This window comes from Berghia stephanieae, chromosome 5, assembly GCF_034508935.2.
Source record: "Berghia stephanieae isolate SIO BIC M18660-M18661 chromosome 5, UCSD_Bste_1.3, whole genome shotgun sequence".
Taxonomy (NCBI): domain Eukaryota; kingdom Metazoa; phylum Mollusca; class Gastropoda; order Nudibranchia; family Aeolidiidae; genus Berghia; species Berghia stephanieae.
In genome coordinates, this window is record NC_088364.1 from 19,904,005 (window position 1) to 19,931,337 (window position 27,333).

The 27,333-nt window shown below is 36.8% G+C and overlaps 1 protein-coding gene across 5 annotated transcripts in view; it reads right to left on the reverse strand.

Moving 5' to 3' along the window:
- Nucleotides 1-27,333, reverse strand: part of LOC144972560 (uncharacterized) — an 83,600-nt gene that overhangs the window by 26,208 nt on the left and 30,059 nt on the right. For 2 of the 5 annotated variants that reach the window (XM_078913907.1, XM_078913901.1), the window contains exons 2-3: nucleotides 26,510-26,569; nucleotides 928-1,041 (exon numbers count right to left, since the gene is read on the reverse strand). The gene's annotated coding sequence lies outside the window, so the exon portion shown is untranslated. Of the gene's footprint in view, nucleotides 1-927; nucleotides 1,042-11,892; nucleotides 12,437-26,509; nucleotides 26,570-27,073; nucleotides 27,152-27,333 lie in introns of those variants that run through there. The other 3 variants (XM_078913908.1, XM_078913912.1, XM_078913911.1) reach the window with 3 other exon arrangements.

The window sequence follows — 27,333 nt, forward strand, 5'->3', positions numbered from 1 at the left end:
GCTCGCTGCCCTCTAATGTGTGTGTGGGGGGGGGGGGGAGGGGGGGGGGTAGGAGTTGCGTGTGTGTATCAACGCCACGAACAACTCGATCAACGCCTTGGGCGATGCCATTATCTCCGTTAATGGGGATAAATTTCAAATTTTATTAAATTATCGAAGTAACAATGAAGTACGGTGAGCAAATAAAGAAGGCATCACCCCTCTTCTCTAATTAGGTTACAATTTGAAATGAGTGTGACTACTCCGTGTGTTTTACTCCTGTAGACCACGGTTTTCATCGTGTAGCGGTCTTTAACGGTTCAAGAATGAACGATCCCACGGTCTCAAAGGTCAAACCGGTTCGAATTTCCAACAATCTCTCAGGAATGTTCAATGTCGAAAAGGACCGGTCCTAGGACCGGTCCTTGCGGTCTTCATTTCCCAAGGACCATAGGACCGTGGTCCTTAAGCTTGCCAAGGACCGCCCCGCACTACCCTAAAGCGCTTTGAGCACGCTTATCGGCCGTGGATAGTGCGCTATATAAATGTTCAAGTTAAAAAAAACAAACAAAAAACAAAAACAAACAATATATATATATATATATATATATATATATATATATATATATATATATATATATATATATATATATATATATATATATATATTGGATTGGAAAATACCTTGTCCAGTCCTTTTAATATTTATTGCTCGATAAATTTACTTAAAGCATGATTTAGGTGATGACACTTGGATCAACCAGGTGACTCAGGATTCTAGTAAGACACGTATTAGACTAATTTGACCAGAAAACTCATCCTTCAAATATCAATCGATTTAAACGACCCTCATCTTAGTAAAAACTCTCAAACCTGGGATCTTGGAATTCAAATATTGTGTTTTACTAATTATAATTATAACTGAAAAGTTTCAATCAAGAACGTTACTTGTAAAATCAATCTGTTTGGCTTTGTTTTTGTTTTTTTGTTTTTTCCCCACCAGCATTCCAATTCTTCATTTACGTCAGTGTGCAGTCTCTTGTGTTAGGCATCTCACTCAATCTGAAATGATAATAATGGTAATGTAAATGATTAAGATAGTGCTTATGCTGCTGCTGCTGCTGTTGATGATGATGATGATGATGATGATGATGATGATGATGATGATGATGATGATGATGATGATGCTGAAGATGATGATGATGATGATGATGATGATGATGATGATGATGATGATGATGATGATGATGATGATGATGATGATGACGGAACCTCGCGAGGTCTTCCATAGACCATGATTTGAGAGTTTTTTGCCTCATTCAGGCATAATACAAGACTGACGAAACAGATCAAATATTTGAATTAAGAAAAGTGAGTGGAGCAGGCACTTATGTTGATAATAAAGTGAATAGTAAAGGGCCAAAAGACAATAGAGAATCAAAATTTCGCGGCGGTGATGGGAGCTCGAACCCGCTACCTTACTGGTACGACAACTTCGCCTAGCCGGGAGAGCGTGACTCTACCATATAAGCTATCGTACTAGTAAGGGCGCGGGTTCCAGCGCCCATCGCCGCCGCGAAATGTTTATTCTCAATTGTCTTTCCTATTCACTTCATTTCTTGTTATTATCAATTATTTGAACTAGCGGAACGTACTTACTATTATCACAAGACTAGAAAGCAATTAATACTAAATGTGCTCATAATAATATACGCTTTACAAACTGTATCACTTCAACAGCAACACTTAACAGCTAGGAAAAATGACAGACATATATGACTCTCGAAAGCGCTAATACATTTTATTTCGACAGAGACAGTTGTGTTACAGGCCAGATACTCATTTGTGAGTAAAGACCATTTTTCCAAGGACATTATGCTGTCCACGGTAAATAGGGCTCGAACCAGGACTTGCAGGTCTAAAACGAGTGTCTTATCCCAAGACCACAAAAAAACCGCACACACGTGAAAACGCAATGATAATTCCACGTCACTAACTATTCTTGTATTTACATTCTGACATCAACATCACCAGATTATGCGGCGTGCATATATTAGCAGGTCTGATCACCGAACGTAAGTATGGGCTCGTTTTAACATTGTTGCTATAGACAATATTTTGGTTTGTGTTTGAGAGTATTTCCATTACAACAATCAGCCCATAATAATTTGGATTATCAGACCTGCAAATAAGTACATGTGGCAAGGTGTCATGGTACAAATTCTGTATGGTATTCTTGAACTCTTATGTTTGGAATATGATTCAACAGTCGTGATGTCATTTCCCTCGTAATGACGCATAGTAACTTAGTAACTGGTTCTAAACTCTCGGAACAATGGCGGACGGCCTTATGAAATACTTCTCCGACGAGCATAAAAGTGTATCCAGAGGAGAAAAACATTATACATCTGATCATGTTTTGACTTTTATACATTCTGATCACATGACATTTGAAAAAGTTATAGTCAGCATGAAGAATAAAAAGTACCGATTGTCTTTGTTTAGAACCAAGCTGCTCGTTGCTGGGCGGACGTGACATCATACTAGTGAATCCAATTTCGAGCCAGTTCCCAAAACCTCTACGCGACATTGGAAACGTGCGTTGAGAACGAGTTGGAAATTCCGCAAACGCATGACCACAACAAGTCGAGACAGCGGTTCAAGATGGACACAGAGTTTGATATCACTGTTTTCGGAGTGGTGGATAGCTCTGACAGTAGCGCTACCCTCTCCCCGACCAGACGGAGTTGTCGTAATAGTAAGGTCCTGGGTTCGAGCCCCTATCGCCGCGAAGTTTTTTTTGTTTGTTTTTTGTTCTCTGTTGTCTTCTAGGAATTCACTCCTTTTTTTTCTTCTTTGAAACGTCTCAATATGCCGATTGTGCATAATAATATGATCCCATTGCATATTATTATCTACAATTACATTTTGCTCGAAGGTCCGCTTCGCCTTCATGACCGTGTTCTAGCTTCTCGACCACCGAACACTTAAGGCGAAAACATGTGTCTATTAATAATATTCTAAGTAGTGTCGAGCGGAAGTCTCGATGATACCTCAAGTCATCGGCCACCAACACTCAAAACTTCCCGAACTCGATGACCAAGGAAAAGTCGGGAATTCCCGAGAAGTAGCACTTCAACTGAGCTTTGGATGGCTTTTTTGTATTAAAACTTAAAATACATTAAATAAATTCACTTTGTATAATAATAAAACATTGATACCTATAACCATTTTGATCTATTTACGACGTTTGTGTTTTGTTAGCTGTTTAAAATATGATATAACGTCAATACCCAATACCAATGACTAGGTATTGAATGAAAGCACCGATGACTAGAGCGATGCTCGAGACTTTTTTGAGTCTCGAGACTCAAAAAAGCATCGAGACGCAAAAAAGTCTCGAGCTTCGCTGGAATCATCGCCGACGAGAGAGGGGTGAACAATGCAGATAGTACACATTGTTAGTAACGCGTGTGTCGCTCGCGCAGTATAGTCTCGAGACTCGGGACTCGGGACTCAATACGAGAAGCATCGACGACCAAGATTCTCGAGACGAGAAAAGCATCGAGAACTAAGTGGAGGTCGGGAAGTTCTCAATCGTCGATGACCTGACTTCTCAAAACCTAAAGCATCGATGACCTTTTGGTGACCCGGATGCCCTCCCCTAATTCTAAGGACCAAAAACACGTGTGTATCTACTCATCAAGCGTAAAAAACAAACAGCTCATCAAGTCCTTACCCTATTTCAAACCCGGATGTAAAAAATAAATTTAAAAAGAAAGAAAAGAAAAGAAAAAAAAGAAAAAAAAGAAAAAAGATTTTTTTAAAAAAAAAAGGTTTTTAAAAAATAAGAAAAAAGAAAAAAAAAATTTTTTTAATATTCAAAACAGGATCGCGTTTGTTAGAGCTAAACGGAGCATGCAACATTTTTTTGCAATGCTCAAAACACTGGCTTGCATTAGCGAGAATCCCTGAAAACATTTCTCACGGAAATTATAGTAATAGAATTTTTTTAATTTAAATGTTACCCGCCGTGTCACTCTGGTATAAAGTTAAGGTTAGCCAGATGTTGATAAATTATTTTAGCCAGTGAAATGCCGTACTCGGGGAAGACACCTATTTAAAATTTGGCCAGAAAACTCGTACTTCGAATATCGGTCGATTTAAACAACTCTCATCTTGGCAAAAACTCTCAAACCTGGGACTAAGGAAGACCTCGCGAGGTCCCGGGTTTGAGAGTTTTTGACAAGATGAGGGTCGTCTAAATCGATCGATATATATATATTTCTCTTTAATATTTCTCTTCAACGAATAAACTCGACTCAGTTGAATGATCAGTGTCTAGGTCAACGCGACACAATACAACTTTAAGGCGACGGGTCTCAATTCTTATCTTAATTATCTGAACATTTCGACTCGATGATATCAGCTTGCTTGCCCGGTCAAATAATGTATTTCATATATTTTTGTCTATCTATCTATATATCTATGTATTGTATTTTAAATTTTAAACATTGTAAACCGAATGGCAAATTGCCATCTTTTTTGGACAAAAAAGATTATTATTATTATTATTATTATCATCATCATCATCATCATCATCATCATCATCATCATCATCATCATCATCATCATCATCATTATTATTATTATTATTATTATCATTTATTATTATTATTATTATTATTATAATTATTATTATTATTATTATTATTATTATTATTATTATTATCATTATTATTATTATTATTATCATTATTATGAGACCCACCGCCTCAACACGGTATTATGTCGGGATGAACGAAATCCTGGCAATTGAATTTCTAGCCATAAATGATATTAGGCTATGTCTCTTTCGGTTAATTCAAGTTCGTATTCCTACATCTCTTTAGTTCTAAAGTTCGTTTCCTGGAGTCCGATTCAGCCCAACATAAAACTGTTTTAGAGACGACGGGTCACAAATAAATTATGAGCAGGTTATTTCTTTTCGTTTCAAACACGCAATTAAATGGGTAGTGAAGTGGGTGAGATGGCAGGCGTTGTGCTGGGAATGGGGGAGGAGGAGAAGGGGAGGGGTGGGGGCGTGTAATTCGTTGTAATATTTTTCTTAGTTTAAAGATGTCAAGTCGACATGCATTTCGTTTTAGATTCGGTATAATATGTATTATATAACAACATGTTAGATACCGTTTAGCGACACGACTCGACAAACTGCCGTACTCTAATAAAACGAAAACCTTTGGAAAAAGGAAGTTAACTGGGGTACGTTACTCAGGAAACACGTATTTAAAAATTTGGCCAGAAAAATTGTCTTTCAAATATCGATCGCCCTCATCTTGGTAAAAACTATAAAACCGAGGACCTCGCGAGGTTTATTATAGGAGTGTAATAATAATCGATCGATATTTGAAGGACGAGTTTTCTGGACAAATTTTAAAGAACGTATTTTTCCTGAGTACCGCAGTTAATTCCTGTTTTAAAGGTTTTCGTTTCGTGCATAAAATGATTATTTCCATATAGCGACCATATTCCTCTAGTTTGTTCTCTGCCCAGATTTATTTTGGTGTATTTTTATAAACAAAAACAAGAATTTAGCAAGATATCCAGCTATTCTAGTCTGTTATTTTAGGCTTAAATTAAAATATGTATGATACAAGCCTAGCTGTCCAATCAATGAACGGTTCCCGTTAAATGAACGTGGTGATAAACCGATCAGCTCAAATTTATGATTCAAATGTTGAATAAAATTTGAACTCAATTTTATTGTCTTTTAGATAATACATTTTTCGACTTCGTAAGAGAGCTCCACGGAGCTATTTATAGGGACATGGAGAGATATTTTCTGTATTTACTATCTTATACGTTCCGCTCACATATCGTAGAGTTCTTTCCCGATGTAAAGAACGATAAAAGGTTAGTATAAATTTTAAGAACTTGATTGTATTCAAAATAATGAGAGGAACCACTAACTAGTATCGATTCAATGCAAGTACTCCCATCTCATTGACGTACTCGCTAACCGGAAGGTTAGCCCATGTGTTAAAAATTATGGCGTCTGTTTTCGGTGGGATTTGACGAAACAAATCTGATTCTTAAAGAAAATCATCGCGATGTGTAACCAATCCATAATACATCCAAACCAGTATCATGTGTTAATGGGAAACATCATGCAAAATTTAGTGACTAATGGTCCAGTGGTTTTGGAACCTTAGCGTTACTAAAAATCAAATTTGCCAAATATCTAATACGATCAAAGCATTTTAATATATCAATGGATTAATATTTCTAAGATCAGAATTCAAATATGTGAGCTTGTAAAGCCTGTTTTGCACTTTAGATACCCTCAGTGGATGTTGCACTGTATAAAAGCTTTGGAGTTTTTTAAATTACATAACAGAATATTTACTTTAATGTGCTCAGAGCGAATGACAACACTAACACTAAGCTTCTTAGACGATACATGAAGCCTACGAAGTGATATTGGAATTCCTTATTGACAATACTTTAACTCGATCGGTACTTAATTTACACCTGAGTTTGGTGAGAAAATATAAGTAAAAAGCCTTATATCCAGGACCTAACTTTGAGCCATCCTCAGGTCGCAAGTCACATATTTTACTGGTGGCTCGGAGTACGGTGTCTCAAAAGTCAAGCAATGTTAAGCGTGGTCACTGGCCGGAAACGTGACAGTGATCGTTACAGTTCTGTGTCCTTGGGTAAGACACTTGACATACATTACTACACTCTGACGGTGGGTATAAGCAGTGAAGATTATTGTAAGAGTGTTAGGTCAAAAGGAAGCATAATAGGCGACTGGTACTGTAGGAAATAGAAATAAAGTCCCCCACGGCCTGTTGGAGAAATTAATGAAACCCTGTTTAGCGCACTGAGCATGGTAAATTAGTGGAAATACGTTATATAAATGTTCACTTTTTTCATGCCATTAGACATCAAAGCTGGATACACATATCATATGGATATATTCTACTACTTCTTTTTTTTTAACCCAAAAACGTGAGCTTTTATATAGGTAAGTATCCACTAAACGTGCTCAAAGCGACCCTTTATGAAGGGTCCCTGACCAACAGCAACACGTAACATATAGAACGAGACATGACGCCTGTTAGGCGATATCACAATTTCTTATCCGACAGAGACAACGCTGTTAACGGTCAACTACTCATTTTACACCTGATAGAGAATGCGAGTTAAGAGCCTTTTTCAAGGAATCAACACTGCGCCGAGTCAGGCTCGAATCCTGGACCTTCCGATCCGAAAGCGAGTGTCATACCACAAGACCACATAGCCGCACTTCCCATACTCATCACGCTACGTGTACTTATTTGCAAATAATTTTATGTACACGGGTGTCAAAATTTATTCATTATAAATTGAGAGTGATTATTGAAAACTTAGGCTAATATTTGCACTAAAAAAAAAAGAATGGACCCAAATCTATCCAAAAATAGACATAGTAAACACTCCCTTTCAAACCACAATACCAACGAAAGAGTGATTATGGAGAGACTTCGTATGGGAACAAAACAGACAATGGACGTTTCGGGTACAAACCCGAAACGTCCATTGTCTGTTTTGTTTCCATACGAAGTCTCTCCATTTTCATTCTTCGTTAGTATTTTCACAATTACCGGCCGCAGGGAGCCCCTACCGTTTTCTACCTTTCAAACAGCACAACTCTATACTTATTCGGAAATTGAAGCATTTCTTGTCACTTGAAGGTGGAGCGAAAGATACCATCGCTTTCCTTGCCAATCATTTTCAACACTATTATTGAAATGTCATACCGATACAACACACAAAATGATATTTTTAAACTCAAATTCAAAAGTGATAAGTAGTCTACATAATATTAGAACATAATGATGAGAAAAATAGGGTATGGAGAAGTGCCAGATAATAACAGAGAATAAAAAGTCACGGAGTCAGTGCCAAACTCAGGATCTAATTGACACGACACCCTCCGTCTGACAGGGGTGACTGGATAGCTCAGTCGGTTGTGCGACAGCTCTCTGTCCTCTCACTCCCGGCCAGGCGGAGGGTGTCGTGTCAATTGGGTCCTGAGTTTGGCCCTGACCCCGTGACTTTTTATTCTCTGTTTTCACCTGGCACTTCTCTATACCCTATTTTTCTCACCATTATTGATACAAGTGCCCGCCCCACACTTTTCCTAAATCTTATACTAAAATGTTGTTGAATAAAACATGCTTTACACAACAGTATTAAGTTCTTGTATAATATATAACAAAGCTTTTTCTTCAAATAGTGTGGTTTATGAAATGAATCTGAAATAGAGAAATAGAGACGAATGTGACAATTTTCCTACAGTTGGTCGGGAGAGGGTTAACAACGGAGAGGGCAAATCAGGGTTGAGGACAACGTCCACTGATTTGCAGGTCCGATAAACCAAATTGTCATGGGATCATTTGTTATAATGAAAATGCTTTCAAACCAACGCAAAATAATGTCCACCATGTCTATCAACAATGTTAAATCAACCCAACGATATCTTGTATTTTTCTTTCTTGCTTTGGATGTCACTGTTTCTTACATACTATTTTATATCTTGATTAATAAAAACTATAAAATTTGCTCAAGTGTCATATATTCATGATTCCTCTTCAATACCCCTAGTTAACCCCGACATAATGCTTGGGGGGGAGGGGCAAAGTGGCCGAATGGTCGAGGCATTGTACTGTGACTCGGAAGGTCCCGGGTTCGAGCCCCGTTTCAGACACTTTGTGTTATTTTCCTTGGGCAAGATTAGTAGTCCCCAATCTGCTCACATTGGACAACAAGGGTGGTTCCAGTTGACATCAGACGTATGGTTCGATGGATTATCTATATTCCTTCATGGAATGCCTTGGCGACGGTATTTATTGATGCCGTGCCAAATTGGCGAGACACAGATTGAAATAGAATGCATGGTCACTTTGAGCGCTGACGGGAAAGTTGTCTTAAGAAATATGATGGGGGCGAGGCTGAAGCTCACTGAACGATTAAGAAGCTATGCGCGGATTAATGAGTTGGTTTGTGCGGGGGAAAAGACGACAGATCATGTCCATCTCACCACATACACTACCTAAGAGACAAGATGCAGGCAACCAACTTCGCACATATAGGCTATATCTACATTGTAATTCTATCAGCCGGTCTATCTGGTAAATACACCCGACAGAAACACTGAGAAAAGTACAGGTTGTCACTGTCAAAACCAAAGATCACAATAACCCAACATTAGTTAACACGAGTGTTAACAAACCATGAAATGAACAGTTGCCAACCACTCCGATAAAAAATAACCAGTGCAATAAAGACATAACAAGTAAGATGATAAATAAACCATCCTCAATAATATTTAGCAATGGCGAATTTTTTTTAATTTTTTTTTTTGATGACTACGATGTTACTAGTGTGCATCTGTGTGGGTGTGTCTATGTCAATATTGTATTGTTATAAATGTGTAACCAAATGACAAATTGCCACTTTTTTGAGGACAATAAAGATTCATTATTATGACAATGACATCGACACCAGCACCTGCAAGAAAAAACACAAGAGAACAACAACAGCACTATCACTATGACGATGAAAACGACTATATTATTGTCCCTATTCAAATTTCAGATCAACTAAAGCAAATCAACCCTCCACTACATCATCATCACCTACCACCGCACCTTCAGTCAACGCAAAGAAACAAGGACTGAAAATAAAAACAAATACTATTAGGATTATGAACAAAAACACTGTCATAGTCTGATAAGTTTTGTCAAGGGACCAAAACACGAACAAATTACTGACACTCAGAAACCAGAAATTATAACAGCAACCCAAACACATTTAGATGAAAATATCAATAGCAATACAATCTCTTGATTCACCACCATACAGTGAAGATCGGTCACTTGGCCAGGGAGATGTACCTATTACTGTGAAGAAAGACATTGTGTCTGTTGCAATAAAAGCAGATACAAATTGCGAATTTGTATTGTCGAAGTTTATCTAAAACAGGTCACGGGATAATGGGCAGCTTTCACCTTCAGCCTTCAAGTGGAACAGAAACATTTTTAAACAACTTCACAAATCCCTTGCAACAATTTACAAATCGATACGAAATAACCATCATATCATTCTCTGCAGAGACATAAATTAGAGGGGAAAAACATCGTCAATATGTAAAGGACCTAAATGCAGAAATGATAGAAATCGTGCACTAGTTATCAACGAACCTACAAGAAAATCTAACACCCTTGCCTTGTGCTAACAACATACCTCGATCTCATACAATCAGTCTCTACGGCACCGGACGTGAGTGATGCTTACAACATGGCCCGACCTCATACAATCAGTCTCTACGGCACCGGACATGAGTGATTGCTTACAACATGGCCCGACCTCATACAATCAGTCTCTACGGCACCGGACATGAGTGATTGCTTACAACATGGCCGACCTCATACAATCAGTCTCTACGCACCAGACGTGAGTGATGCTTACAACATGGCCCGACCTCATACAATCAGTCTCTACGGCACCGGACATGAGTGATTGCTTAAACATGGCCCGACCTCATACAAATCAGTCTCTACGGCACCGGACATGAGTGATTGCTTACAACATGTTCCGACCTCATACAATCAGTCTCTACGGCACCGGACATGAGTGATTGCTTACAACATGGCCCGACCTCATACAATCAGTCTCTACGGCACCGGACATGAGTGATTGCTTACAACATGGCCCGACCTCATACAATCAGTCTCTACGGCACCGGACATGAGTGATTGCTTACAACATGGCCCGACCTCATACAATCAGTCCCTACGGCACCGGACATGAGTGATGCTTACAACATGGCCCGACCTCATACAATCAGTCTCTACGGCACCGGACATGAGTGATGCTTACAACATACCTCGACCTCATACAATCAGTCTCTACGGCACCGGACATGAGTGATGCTTACAACATACCTCGACCTCATACAATCAGTCTCTACGGCACCGGACGTGAGTGATGCTTACAACATACCTCGACCTCATACAATCAGTCTCTACGGCACCGGACGTGAGTGATGCTTACAACATACCTCGACCTCATACAATCAGTCTCTACGGCACCGGACGTGAGTGATGCTTACAACATGGCCCGACCTCGTACAATCAGGCTCTACGGCACCGGACATGAGTGATTGCTTACAACATGTTCCCACCTCACACAATCAGTCTCTACGGCACCGGACATGAGTAATCACGATGTCATTTTGTGCCACTTGACTTTGAAAGCCAAAATCCAACAAAAGGTTCTCAGAACAATCATGATATATTACGACAGAGGGGATATGAACGCTATTTAAAAATAGCCCTTATAAAAAGTACTCTCCTTTCGTAAACCAAGCTGGCAACAACGACGTTAATAGTAAGTGGAAAAAAGTATTAAACAAAAATGAATATAACAGCTTCAAAGGGCATTAGCCTTATATATATATATATATAATGTATAGGTAGGTAGGTAGGTAGGGAAGTAGGTGGGTAGGTAGTTAGATAGATAGATAGGTAGATAGATAGATAGATAGATAGATAGATAGATAGATAGATAGATAGATAGATAGATAGATAGATAGATAGATAGATAGATAGATAGATAAAATAGATAATAGACAGATGGATGAATGATGGATATATATATATATATATATATAGAGAGAGAGAGAGAGAGAGAGAGAGAGAGAGAGAGAGAGAGAGAGCGAGAGAGAGAGAAAGAGAAATAAATATAGACAGATGGAGGTGTGTGTAAATATATATATATATATATATATATATATATATATATATACATACATACACACACACACACACACACACACACACACACACCCACACAATGCTTTACCTTGATCTTTAACCTTATCAAAATAGAATATAGGCCCATGACGATGTTTTTAATATTCACTATGAGATCATTTACATCAACTCTCTCACTCCTAATTATTGGCCTTCACTTCAGGTAAACATTAAACATAGTATAGCATTGCGTAACTACTATACACTTGGTCTAGATTCATGCCACATGTTTTTATCTACTGTGCTATTACAATTAGATAAAAGAGACTCCCCTTTCGTACACATCTCCAATAAAGCCACTATCGTTATCGATCCAATACGAATGTTTATACACACACATTCACACAAACATAAGCACACACGCAGACACGTGTGGTGAAGTTTAACGGACTCTTATTCTAATTCTAACAAGGTTTGCCGAATTAGAATGCGATATCCCGAACAACACAGCTATAATATAATTTACAATTCCTGAATGGGTCCATTCTCACACTCGTGACTAGCTATTGAATTTGCGATTTTTAAAACTATAACATCCCAAGGAAAATCATATCTCATAACATTTTACACTTCTCACTCCACACCACGTTGTTGATTTCACGCCGTGTTTACGGATTTTCCCGATTGTATTATTACCATTCACTCAGACGCCGCCACGTATTATTTATGTTTTATGTACCTTCGGACCTCGACGAAAACACGGCTCTCGATTAATTCTTCCGTAGAGCCGCGGTCGGTGGCGGGTGTAGAATTATTTAACCCTCTCCTTACTACCTACAGCAAAATCGTCACATTTGTTACGACACAATATACATTTTTTCTTATTCAGATTTATTTTGTACATCACAAACTTCGAAGAATGATCTTTGTTTAATTAATAAGAACATAAAGTTGTTTTGTAGAGAAATTGTTTGTGGTTAAAAAATCAATTTTTCTGCTGGGTAACCCTGCCATTTTTCGGAAAATACTGAAAATGATCGGTAAGAAGAGAGTTAAAATGACACATGAAAGTGAATAAATAAACAAAAAAAGACATATAATTTATACGCCATGGCACAAGACCGAAGGGCGAGAGCAGGTCAGGTGGTCGCTGGTTCGGATAAGTAAGCAAGAATAAATAAACATCTGAATAGAGCAATTCTCCTGACTCACCATGACCAATATTTCATGTATTAATCCGCAGGAAGCCAGCCATAGGCAACACGATATTGTTTTATACAGTACACGTTGAAAGTTATACAACCTTTTGATTCCAGCTATCTAACAATATTCACCAGTGCCTAAATTCAGGTCCTCATTCAAATCTGAGTTTAGTAAAAGGAAATGAAAAACAAAGGTAAAAAAATATCCAAAAATCAAAAAATTTAAAAAATGATTTTGACTAAGCTTTATAAAAAATGTATGTTGCATTTATATAGAAGGAATGTCGTTAACGTCACTCGGCTAATACTCTTCAACAGTCGTAAGGTCACGACCTTCCTAATGACACATGATAACTTAGTAACACTGGCTCTAAACTATCGGAACAATGGTGGACGCCGTATGAAATATTTCTCCGACGAGCATAAAAGCGTATCCAGAGGGAAAAAAAACCCCCATAAATTTGATCATGTTTTGACTTTTACACATTCTGATCACAAGGCATATATGAAAAGTTCTAGCCAGCACGAAGAATAAAAAGTAACGATTTTCTTAGTTTAGAACCAAGATGGCCGCGTTGCCGGGCGGCGTGACATCAGACTATTGAATCCAATTGTCTTCGTTTTAATAAAGCTAGCAATAGAGGTGATCGAGCCTCACTAAATTATTCTCTTTATCAGATAATAAATAATAATCTAGCATGTCTTACAGACACACATACAAACGAAAGGACGTAGACCACGTACATTCCATAATCGGTGGCCCGTGGCTCGTTGTCCTACTTTCGTTTATGCAAACCTTTCAAAATACTGAATGTAAAGAGTAACACACATTTGTGGACTCTCGCTTCAAAACGGTATTATTATTATTATTATTATTATTATTATTATTATTATTATTATTATTATTATTATTATTATATTATTATTATTATTATTATTTATTATTATGATTATTATCATTATTATTATTATTATTATTATTATTATTATTATTATTATTATTATTATTATTATTATTATTATTATTAATATTATTATTATCATTATTATTATTATTATTATTATATTATTATTATTATTATCATTAGTAGTATTAGTAATACTACTAGGAGTAAAGGTGGTTAGTAGTAGTAGTAGTAGTAGTAGTAGTAGTAGAGTAGTAGTAGTAGTAGTAGTAGTAGAGTAGTAGTAGTAGTAGTAGTAGTAGCAGTAGCAGTAGCATAGTAGTAGTAGTAGTAGTAGTAGTAGTAGTAGTAGCAGTAGTAGTAGTAGTAGTAGTAGTAGTAGTAGTAGTAGTAGTAGTAGTAATAATAATAATAATAATAATAATAATAATAATAATAATAATAATAATAATAATAATAATAATAATAGATCTTTATTGTCCATAAATATGGCAATTTGTCATTTAGTTACACTTGTTATAATGTTAAACGATAACTAAGATTGAACAGATATTTCACTCCTACTTATTTTCTCTCTCTCTCCCTCTCTCTCTCTCTCCTCTCTCTCTCTCTCTCTCTCTCTCTCTCTCTCTCCTCTCTCTCTCTTTCTTTCACACGTGCGATATACACAACATAAACATATTCATTTCGTTTTCAATTTGTTACGATTGTGGCAATTCGACACCAAAAATTATCATCATTATCAATTGGTCAGTTAATCTTACATTAAATAGATTAATCAGTTAATCAGTCAACGAATCAATCCTTGGTTTTTCTGTACCATATGAAATATTCAAAATTTTTATTGCTGATGGAACGAACGTTGATTTATACTTGTTAGTTCTACATTTAATCTGACAAAACCTTCTCCCAGATGGTAAAAGACTAAATTCATGGTATAAAATATGTTTTTTATTGTTGGTAATTGAGAATGCTTTCCTTTCTATTGCTTTTCCATGAATTCTTTCTACTCCATCAAGAGGATGGTTTATTATTTTTGATGCCTCTTTGATAGATTTTGAAATTTTTGATTTATCTTTAAGTCGGCATCCTCCAAACCATATGGTGCAGCCAAACGCAATTACACTTTTAATCAATGAGTCATAAACTCTTAACATAGTTTTCTTCCTTACTTGAAATGTTCTCAATTTCCTTAGGATGTATAATCTTTGGGCAACTTTCTTAGATATTATATTAATATGTTGAGAGAAATTGAGGGAACTATCAATGGTTATTCCTAAATATTTAAAATAGTCAACTATCTCAACATCATCTTTACCGATCGCCACACACTTTAAGTCGTTTTTATTTTTTACACCAAACACCTGTTCTTTCGTTTTTTCAACATTTAATTCAAGCTGATTTTGTTTACACCAATCGGTGAATATATTTATTTGTTTGAAATAATTCTTTTCGGTAACTTTATCTTTTAATAAGCCAAGAATAGCAGTATCATCTGCATATTTCACTATAAAACAATTTTCAAAGGATGGTCTGCAGTCGTTGGTGTATAAGATGTACAGGATCGGGGAACTCACACAGCCTTGGGGACATTGTTGTTTTTTGTTGTTGTTGTTGTTGTTGTACATAAAATTCTATTTTTATTTCTAATCTACTTGCACATATTTGAAGGCCCGATAACCAAAGGCAAGAAAAGGCTGGTTTTACCATTAAATGTTATGCACTATATTCGACGTTGGCTCGGAGTAATTCCATAACAACAATGAGCCCTACCAATTTGGGTTATTAGGCCAGCCAATAGGTGCACGTCGACCCAGACATAATTCACAGTTTGATTGGTTTGCAAAACGAAAGTAGAATCGCCCTGCGCTTAACAAACCACGGAACAATCAACAAAACCATCTCGCCCTCTAGAACCGCCTTATATTTTGTTGTTTAAATAAACACGCCCAATTCGTGGATGCCAGATTATTTTCGCATAAAATTCCAAACAAAGAAGAAGAAGAAGAAGAAGAAGAAGAAGAAGAAGAAGAAGAAGAAGAAGAAGAAGAAGAAGAAGAAGAAGAAGAAGAAAATTATAATAATAATAATAACAATAATAATAATAACAACAAATATAATAATAATAATAATAATAATAATAATAATAATAAAATAATAATAATAATAATAATAATAATAATAATAATAATAATAATAATAATATAATAATAATAATAATAATAATAATAATAATAATAATAAATAATAATAATAATAATAATAATATAATAATAATAATAATAATAATAGCGCCGAGTTTTTACAACTAGGCATTAAAACGCTAAACGGGCAACCCTACTCTGATAATGAACGGAGTTGTAAATTCGGCCATGCCCTGACTGCTCTGACAAAACAATTCTATTTACATTTTGGCAAGAAAAAAAATGTTAATACAAAAATCGATGGATGAAAATAGTCCTCGACGTGTCAAAACGTTAATCTAAAGAACTCTCGGGTTTGAGACTTTTTGCGAAGCTAAAGGTCATTTTTGATCGATCGGTACTTGAAGTCAAAGTCAGAATATGACAAATGTAAAAATTCTATGATTTTAACATGAAGGAATGGTGAGTATGATCTAAATATCGATCGCAACACATTCTCACGGTTTTGACCCCTGACCTCCTAGTCGTGAGTTTGTGTTTCCGTCTAATTAAAGGGAGAAATAGAGAATTAAACGAGCTCTCAAGAAAAAGTCACGCAATCCAATTAATTTCAGATGATGGTGATATTGTTATTGATGTTTTTATTACTGTTGATGATGATGATGATGATGATGATGATGATGATGATGATGAAGTTGGTGATAGTAGTAGTAATGGTAGTGGTAGTAGTAGTAATAGTAGCATTAGTAGTAGTAGTAGTAGTAGTAGTAGTAGTATAGTAAGTAGTAGTAGTAGTAGTAGTAGTAGTATCGCCGTCGTAGTAGTAGTAGTAGTAGTAGTAGTATAGTAGTAGTAGTAGTAGTAGTAGTAGTAGTAGTATGTGTATGTAGTTGGTAGTAGTAGTATGTTGTAGTAGTAGTAGTAGTAGTAGTAGTAGTAGTAGTAGTAGTAGTAGTAGTAGTAGTAGTAAAGTTTATTTGTATGGCTAGCACTATTCAGTATCTGATACTGAATAGTGGTTTTGCACTATTCAGTATCTGATACTGAATAGTGGTTTTGCACTATTCAGTATCAGATACTGAATAGCGGTTTTGCACTATTCAGTATCTGACACTGAATAGTGGTTTTGCACTATAATACGGTGTTTTTTTTTCCGAAACCTGACAAAGTTATGGGAAGAGTGCAGCTGTGGGAGTGAATATGGGACTCAGAGAAGTGTACACCAGTGGGGAGTGAACCTGGGACTGGGTTTCGGCGGGTTTCCTAATAAAAAGCAATTACTTTTATAATAATAATAATAATAATAAAATAATAATAATAATAATAATAATATAATAATAATAAAAATAATAATAATAATAATAAAAACAATAGTATAATATCAACATTAAAGTATATTTCAAGCAAATAAAATTATTAAAACAAAAGTTTAAAAAATATAAAAAGACAGAAGGAATTTTTAAAAAATATTGGGAAAAAAAAAATAAAAGTTACCCTACCGGGATTTGAACTCTCGAACCTTAAGCTCAGAGTCAAACAGCTTATATGCACCATGCCATGGTGTCACTGAACTTCTAGAGACATTTAATCATGTCTATTCAGACATTAAAAAATGTATTTGACTGCCTCTCTTATTTTGATATTTTGAACTATGTTAATTGCACGATAGCAGAAATTTAAAAATTTCGATCAAAATATTTTTACAACTTTGAATCGGGCTGTCAGTTACTGCACGTGTTCAATCTGGAAGTAGGTCAGCAGTTCAACCGAGATTGTCGCACTTTTCACTCTCTCTATAAAAAAGAGTTCCTTATGGATACTGAATAGTGGCAAAGCACTATTCAGTATCTGATACTGAATAACCACTTCCTATTTGTATATATAGCGCCCAATCCCGCTGACAAAACAGCTCTAGGCGCACACAATTATAAAACACCATTAGAAACGTTGTTGTAAACACGCACACCTATTTATAGATAGTTCGAAGATGACGTCACTCAGGTCTTTGTTTTTGCTTTTTGCAATCCGCGTTTATGAGTAAATCTCACTAAACTGTAATAACCAGACTATAAACGATCAAGGTTACACACAGTTTTGTGTGTTGGCCGGTTATACTTCCGGATGGCAATGTTGTGAACTTATTAGCCAAGTGCATACTATCTATACAAGCGCGCACATACACAATACCCTCACAACGACACACACACACACATGTACCAAAACGTGCATATGCATATAGAGACGAAAAATAGCTGTTAACATGAGTTATTGAATAAAAACCATATCAGGACTTAATAATAATGGCAGATGAAGGGAGATTATATTATGTCATGAAATTTCTGATGTGTATTTTACAAAAAAAAAGTAATAGGACGTCTTATTCATCTAGTGCGCTTCTTATAAGATGAGATTTTGATTTCTATTTCAAAGATGATTGGGAATCCACAACCCCGCTCCTAACACTGAATGGTAAAGAATCCCAGACAGCGGGAGCAGCATGAATAAATGTACGATCAGCATGGGTCTTAGATCCTTTTTTTAGGAATCGTGAATGAGAGTTGGATCATAAAGAGCGTGAGGGAGTGTAAACATTTATCAAATCTGAAATATAGGCCGGGGAAGTTATACTTCCGGATCGCAATATTGTGAGTTCTTAGCCAAGCGCATACTATCTATACGACAAATACGACGGGTCAAATTGTCATTTAAGCAGCTGGAGAAAAACACAAATTATGGCAAATCGAAGTACTGCTGTCCAACAAATAGTCACGAATTTTTAAGAATCTTACTTGGAGGGGTGGAATAAACGTATTTTTTCATTTCTTTGTATTTATTAAACTCGTGATTTTTTAAAATCATGCAATATGACATACTCGCAAGCTCGTAGTGTTATTTGGCACGATAAAAATAACTCAAAGAAATGAAAGAATCGCATATTACATGGGTCATATCAAATGGGCCCGCATGTCTCTTTGTTGTGGTTTATTGTTTTCTAAGAGCTTTGTGTGATTTATGAGTCTTGGTCACTCGTAAAAATCAGAATGTGCTCCTATTTGGTCTTGTGGTGTAACACTCGCCTTCGGATCGGAAGGTCAAAGGTTCGAATCCAGCTCTGAGCGGCGCATAGTTGAGTCATTGAAAAAGGATTTTTATTCACATTTCTTTCACCCTACTCAGGTGTAAAATGAGTACCTGGCAGTTAACAGCGTTGTCTCCTGCGAAAAAGAAATGTCCTATCGCCTAACAGGTGTCAAGTCTTGTGCAACATGTTGGTTGTTGATGGTTAGGGCCCTTGTAAAGCGCTTTGAACACGTTTAGTGGCTATTAAAAAAAAAAAAATTAATTGAAAATTACGGCTCCGCCACGGCATCGTTGGAAACCGTCGCCTAGGCATTCAATGAAGGAATATAGATAATCTATCCAACAAGATTCTGATGTCTGATGGCAATAGGAATTACCCATGTTGTCCAAAGTGAGCAAATTGGGGTTAATAATCTTGCCAAAGGAAAAAAAAAAACAAACCCGAAAGTGCCTGAAGCGAACCTCGAACCTGGGACCCTCCAGGTCAAAGTGCAATGCCTTAACCCCTCGGCCACTTCGCCCCGTCCTGAATATTGCGCTGTAAAATTCTCTAGAAAGCCCTTTTAGATTTTGTTTGTTTGTGAATTGTCCTTACAATATTTTTCACAATGTCAGTCATAACTAGGGAATGCAAGAGGTAATTGACGCAATTAATACCCCTAGTATTTAAATTACCCTGTAGATTTTGAACTAGTCAAAATAAAAATTTAAAAATTAAAAAAAAAAAAATCATCGACAACAAAGACAAAAACAAAATAACCCCCCCCCCCCAACCCTTTCAAAAAGAAAAGAAGAAAATATCCGGTATTTGTGACACACCCTCAAACCCGATGTGTACACATATGCAGGTCTGACGTCCGACCTCACTTATGGGCCTAGTTTAACATTGTTGTAATGGACAATATTTTTCGTCTTTTTTTTCTTTTTTTGTCTTTTTTTTTTTTTTTTTTTTGAGATTTCGGTTACTACAATGATGAGCCCATAAAGGGATTGGGTTAGCAGATCTGCAAATAAGTGCACGTTGCTCAAACCGCAAGGAACAAACATGGTTGGTTGATTTACAAGTAATAGAGGGAATTAAGTTGACGCCACTCTGCTCTTGCTTTGTGGTCAATTTTTGACTCCATTTAAGGTGATTAGCTTTTATCAGATTCTCTCAGATTATACACAGTGAAGATGAGACATGGTTTTGTGTGTTGGTCCAATTGGTCTGGCGGGTATGACTTGTGAGTATTTTATTTATCTTGGGGGGGGTTGTTTTTTTTTTGTTTTGTTTTGTTTTTTTGTTTTTTTTGCCAAGACGATGGTCATTTAACTCGATCGATATTTAATTTGAAGGACGAGTTTTCTGGCCAAAATATTAAATACGAGTTTTTCCATAGTACACATTCAACTGGTTAATAATCATAGTAAGATGCTCGCTTAACATTAACATCAATGACAGCAAGGCCAAGGAACAAGATAGATCCTCTCTGGTAATTCAAGCTAGTAAGATAAGATACGCAAACCTGTAGAAGAAACTACATTGTATTTTTTAGACACAATTTGATGACACATTCTCTTATCTACACAAACCATCATTGTACACTGAAACTGGCACACGCATACAATAACAATCTCTCTCTCTCTCTCTCTCTCTCTCTCTCTCTCTCTCTCTCTCTCTCTCTCTCTCTCTCTCTTTCTCTTTATCTCTCTCATTCTCTCTCTCTCGCTCTCTCTTCTCTCTCTCTCTCTCTCTCTCTCTTTTCTCTCTTCTCTCTCTCTCTTCTCTTCTCTCTCTTCTCTCTCCTCTCTCTCTCTCTCTCTCTCTCTCTCTTGTCCCTCTTCTCTATCTGTTTATATATCTATCTATCAATCTATCTCTTTCTTTCTCTCTCACACACGCACACATACATACAAACGCACACACATACAAAACACACACGCACACACACAAACACACACACACACACACACATATTCAGCCTCATAAAATGATAATGCATACAGCTGGTTATTATAGATAGTTCGAAGATGATGTCACTCGGGTCTTTATTATTGTTTTTTTTTTTTTTTTTTTTTTTTTTTTTTTTTTTTGCCTCCGCGTTTATGAGTAATGCTCACTGAACTGTATTAACCTGACTTAAACATTCATGGATACACATAGGTTTGTGTGTTGGTCCTTTATACTTCTGGATGGCAATGTTATGAGCTTCTTCGCCAAGCGCATACTATCTATAAAACAATATATTTGTCCCACAGGCATTGTCAAACAAACAAACATTTGTTATAAATTAAAGGGAAAAAAAATTATTAATTTATTAGTGTTTAATTCTATCTTTTTCAATCATACCAACACACACACACACACACACACACACACACACACACGCTTACACATGCAAATCAATACCTAAAAGATGTTTCACAGACTCCCAACTAAATATCGTTGTTGAGTATAAATGTAACTTTGTGGCGTCCGTGGCTAAAAAAAATAGGCAAAGCGATGTTGAGTGTGGTCAGATGAGTGACAAGGATAGTAAATCTTGAGTTCCAAGACTCTTGGACTGGGTGGGAAGTATCAAGTTTCTACTTCCCGCGTATTATAGATAGAACGAAGATGACGTCACTCAGATCTTTGTTATTGTTATTTTATTTTTTGGCATAGTTGAGTCCTTGGAGATTGCTCTTTACTCATATTCTCTCAGCGTACTCAGGTGTAAAATGAGTACCTGACCGTTCACAGCGGTGTCGCTGTCTGAAAAAAAATTGTAATATCGCCTAACAGGCCTCCCCGTCCTAAATGTTAAATGTTGCTGTTGGACAGGGGCCCCTTGTAAAGCGCTTTGAGCACGTTCGTTTAGTGGGTATTGTGCTGTATAAATGATCAAAATGCCATCCGGAAATATATAAATGGACAACACACAAAGCTATGTGTAACTTAGAACGTTTACAGTCTGGATAATACAGTTTAGTGAGAATTACTCATAAACATGGGTGGCAAGAGAAAGAGAGAGAGAGAGAGAGAGAGAGAGAGAGAGAGAGAGAGAGAGAGAGAGAGATGGAGGGGATGGGGGAGGCGGGAGAGGGGAGGAGAGAGGGGGTGGGGAGATAGAGGGAAAGGGAGAAAGAGAAGAAAGAAGATATTCGCGTCAATCAAAGTCAAAACATTCCCAAACAAACATGTTATATATAAATCTCCCATCATGCCATTATTATGACAAGTTTATATTTTTAACCAATATAGGTGACATTAGCTAAAGTGAGAAGATGTAAACATGATGTCAACGTTGTTTTTGGGATTTCGGCTGAAAAAAAATTAAATGTGACTCACAGTGACACGCTGATTTAAGAGTTAAAATGAGCAGATTTAAAACAGAATAAATCCGACTTACTTTTATCGTCAATTACTTTAAGTGGGACTGGAACTCGTTTTATTCATTACTTATTGATTGTATTATGAAGGTTGTATATAAATCCTTAGACAGCTAAACGAGCCATTAATCATTGCTGTTTAATATTTTCATGTAATATGTAACGGGGAAATCATAGGAGTTGCAGATCTCAATAATTTAATTTTTGATTAACCATCTCCTTACCACCCATAGAAAATTCGTCACATTCGTTACGATGTAACAATGTTCTCATTCTGATTTCTCTTACAGATCATGAAATTTAAAGAAATTCTTTGATTTCAGCTATAAATACTAAACACTGTGTTGTAGAGCTCACTTGTTACTTTTTTGTTTGAGTAAGAAAAGTCTTTTTTCTTTTGTTTGTTTTGTTTTTGCTGCGGGGTGTGAATTTTCCCGGGGGGGGGGGGGGGGGGGGTATTCTAAAAATAGCTGGTAAGGAGAGAGTTAATAGGGCGATTCTGTGTGTGTAGGAGCTGACAACCAATGGAAAACGCTCGAGTGATATGGAGAATTGTTACATAAAATTTTCTTAAGCAAAATTTAACCTCCACCTTAAATACCTCATTACAGTTGGGGGGGGGGGGGGGGGGTGCGCATTTTTAAAAAAATAGACGGGGAACTTTCTATTTGATGCAATAGAGTAGTAGATTTTGCTACTGCCACTGTTATTTATTGCCCAGCTGTACGTTATAACACGTCATAGATGTCAAAACAAGTCACGGATCTGTTGTCGGCAACGCAAATACTGTTTCTTCGACCTTCTCTCATAATATCAGCCTCTTTAAAAAAAATTACTTTTTCCAATCGCTGAGGATATAAAGTATAAGATTGTTTGGACATTCCAAAATGGAACGCAGCTCACAGATAATCCATCAAACATTCGATGTATAAAAACTGTCCATTTTGTCGAAAAGATAAAGATGGGGCGGGGAGGGATAAAAATAGTCTAATCTTGCCTTAAGAAGAATTCCGAATATGACAGAAAGGAGATTCGCACTTTGGTCTCTTCGTTTATTGAATGAATGCATTATTAACCAAATTCAGTCCCTTAGTTTGCGGACAAAGAAGCATTGCAATGAACTCTGGGCACAGGACTGGAATCTTGGTGTTAAGGCTTGTTTTTCAAATGATTTGAATGTGTGTGATTTTATGAGTTTTGTTCACTCGTAGAAATCATCGAGCCCTAAAAAGTGTTTACATGTGTGCTGTCCTCTTAAAAAATATTCACTGTGTTGGTTACAACTAATGGACAGATTCTGTGATAACCGCATTTATCTAATAGTGCATCTACCTGATTATCTACAAGATCATTTCCCGACAGATAGAACGAAGATGAGGTAACTCTGGTCTTTGTTATTGGTTTTTTGACATCCGCGTTTATGAGTAATTTTCACTGAACTGTATTTACCAGACTATAAACGTTCAAGGTTACACATAGTTTTGTGTGTTAGTCCGTTATACTCCCGGATGGCAATGTTGTGAGCTTCTTAGCCAAGCGCATACTATTTATAGATAGAACGAAATGTATGTCACTCAGGCCTCTTATTGTTTGACGCCAGCCATTTTTATGAGTAGTTTACTAATTTATCATAAAGTATAGATAGATGCGCTTGCCAGGAGTCACAACATTGCCATCGAAGTATAACGACACACACAAACTCTGTGTAACAGAACTTTAGTCTGGTTAATACAGTTAGTGAGAAACTCACAAACGCGGATGGCAAAAACAATAACAAGGCCTGAGTGACGTCACTGCATACTATCTTAGATAGAATGCGCTGGCAAGGAGTTCACAACATGCCATCCGGAAGTATAACGGACCAACACACAAACTCTGTGTAACCATGAACTTTTATAGTCTTGTTAATACAGTTTAGTGAGAACAACTCACAAACGCGGATGGCAAAAACAATAACAAAGGCCTGAGTGACGTCATCTGCATACTATCTATAAAGCCTCACATAGTCCTGTGTGTTGGTACAGAATATCCGGCTGGCATTGTTATGAATTTGTTTTGTTTTGTTTTACTGAGCACATGCATCAATACAGATTCTGATGCAGACCTGCCCACGTGATATTTTAAGAATTCGTAGTTTTCACAGGGAAAAATACTATTAATTAAATCTTCCCGTGTAAGTGACCAAAAATTGAGTAACGTTCCTTAGTCCTTTCACTATGTAATTTAGTGCTGTATTTCAGTTTAAGCACCATTTTAAAATTTGAGTAACTTATTTTGCTCCGACGATGGCGCCAAATTCTCAGTTCTACGATTTTTTCGTAGAAGTAGGCAGATCTGCTATGGAATATATTCTAAAACTAGGAAACCCTTCATTATTGATTTATCTTTTGTTGTTTCTACTTATCTAATTTTGTAATTAATAAGCATTGTCTTTTTCTACAAATAGATAAGATAGCAGAGATTGTCTTGTTTACAACATACACGTGTGCCAAGGACAATTAGTCTATAAATACATTCGTCTGCCACCTGGAATAACTAAGACGTACATATTATAATTATTCAATTACGCATCGGAAATATAAAAAGGCCAAGGCCTGGGGAATTTGTATTTATTTATATATATATTCACAATCTGACAAATTGATTCGGATTTTCTATATAATCATCTAAATAGGTGTGTATGAGACAATGCCTCTATGGTGTAATGATAGCACGTCTGACCGAGAAAAACAGATTGTTTAAAAATCATTTTATTTTTCTTTCTTGCTTTGTCTGGTACCGTTTCATACACACTTTTTAAATCTTTATCTTACACTGGTGCCTGCTCCCTAAATTCGGCTATGTGGTCTAGAGGTATGACAATCGCTTTGGGATCGGAAGGTCCTGGGTTCGAGCCTCGCTCGGCGCATAGTTGAGTCCTTGGAGAAGGCTCTTTACTCACATTCTCTCACCATACTCAGGTGTAAAATGATTATCTGGCCGTTTACAGCGTTGTCTCGGTCCGAATAAAAATAAACATCGCCTAACAGGCGTCATGTCACGTCCTGAATGTTACATGTTGCTGTTGGTCAGGGACCCCCTGTAAAGCGCTTTGAGCACGTTTAGTGGATATTGCGTTATATAAAAGCTCACTTTTCAATTTCAAATTCTAAATTCGACATATCTGAAATCTGTAACGATTTAAAAGTGACAGAATCAGACAATCCAGAATGAAAATACGACAACAAAATTCTTCCCATTTTTCTTTTCCTTTTCATATTGGGCAAATTAGATGATTATGCAACATATCTTATGTGGCCTGTGCACAATATGGGTGATATTCTATGGTATTATTACGGGAACGAAGCCGTTTCAAAATCCCCCCAACACAGACATAGAGTTTTCTTACTCAATCAGAAAAGCAACCACAGCAGTCTACACGTAATGTTGTACATACAGCAAAATAAATGAGCTCTACAACAAAGTGTCAAGGGTTTATCGCTCGGCCTAAAACGAAAAAAAATCTTTAAATTTTGTGATGTACAAATGAAATAAGAATGAGAAAAGTATAGGCTGTGTTGTTATGAATGGGACGATTTTCCTGTAACGGGAGGTTTTAACAACTTGAGCTTTTATATAGCGCAATAACCAATAAACGTGCTCAAAGTGCATTACAGCGGGTCCCTGATCAACAGCAACACAAAACATTTAGAACGAGACATAACGCCTGTTAGGCGATATTACATTTTTTTTTTCAAAAAAAGGACAACGCTGTCACGGCCTGGTACTCATTTTAACACCTGAGCACGGTGAGAGGATGTGAGTAAAGAGCCTTTTCCAAGGACTCAACTATGCGCCGAGCGAGGCTCAAACTCGGGACATTTGATCCGAAAGCAAGTGTCATACCACAAGACCACATAGCCGCACGTGGTCAGGGCACATAAATTCAGCACTACATAATTAGCAAAGTATTGCATTGCTAAAACACTCGCATTCGTAATAATATAACTACAAAAACGAAAACACATTTACATTTGACACGGGGCTAATGGTTTTCTTACCCGGGACAGGTCGAGTCGGAATGATATCACTGTCTCCAGTTTATTCAATTGACTTGGTGTCTGTTAAAAAAAAGTAAATAAATAATTTTAAATAATGTCACCGTATTCAACTCAATTTGGGTGGTAAGGTAAAAGCTCTCTTCTTGGCAGACGACAAGTCCATAGGTTTTTAAAACATTCTTTTCAATTGATCACAAAGGATTTTAACTATTAAATACATAAACCTCACTCAAGGTTTGGCAACAGATACTAACACCACATGAGCTCAGTGTTGTCAAGTGCCTTTGCAAAAATCTCGCCAACTTTAGGCCAGAAATCCGCCAACTTTATCCAACGTCACCTGCGGCATTTGCCCCAAAACTGCCAAAAAAATCCATTTGATTTAAATCACTTATAATAAACAATAGTGTATTGTCTCAGAATAAAAATTATGTTACTAAACGCTACTCACCTATTTACAACTGTTTCTTTTTTTTTTTTTAAGGAAATGAAGATTTGTAGTTTCTACTTTGTTTGAGCGGGAGTTATATATATATTAGACTGTCCGATATATATTGTTTTTACCTTCGGTTAATCTGAATTAGATTGTGTAATATTGATCTAGGCCAACAGTACACTCACAATAGGTGCTCCTAAGAGTCGCTTTATGTGTGTGTGAAGGGGGGGGGGGGGGGGGGGGGGGGAGAGAGAGAATAAATAAATAGATTTGATTGCTATACTTTTACTTTTTTAAAGGGTATACAAATCATCAAAGATCCGCCAAAAAATCCGTTATCCGCCAGGTCATCCCCCCCCCCCCCCCCCCCCCCCCCCCCGCCACGCGA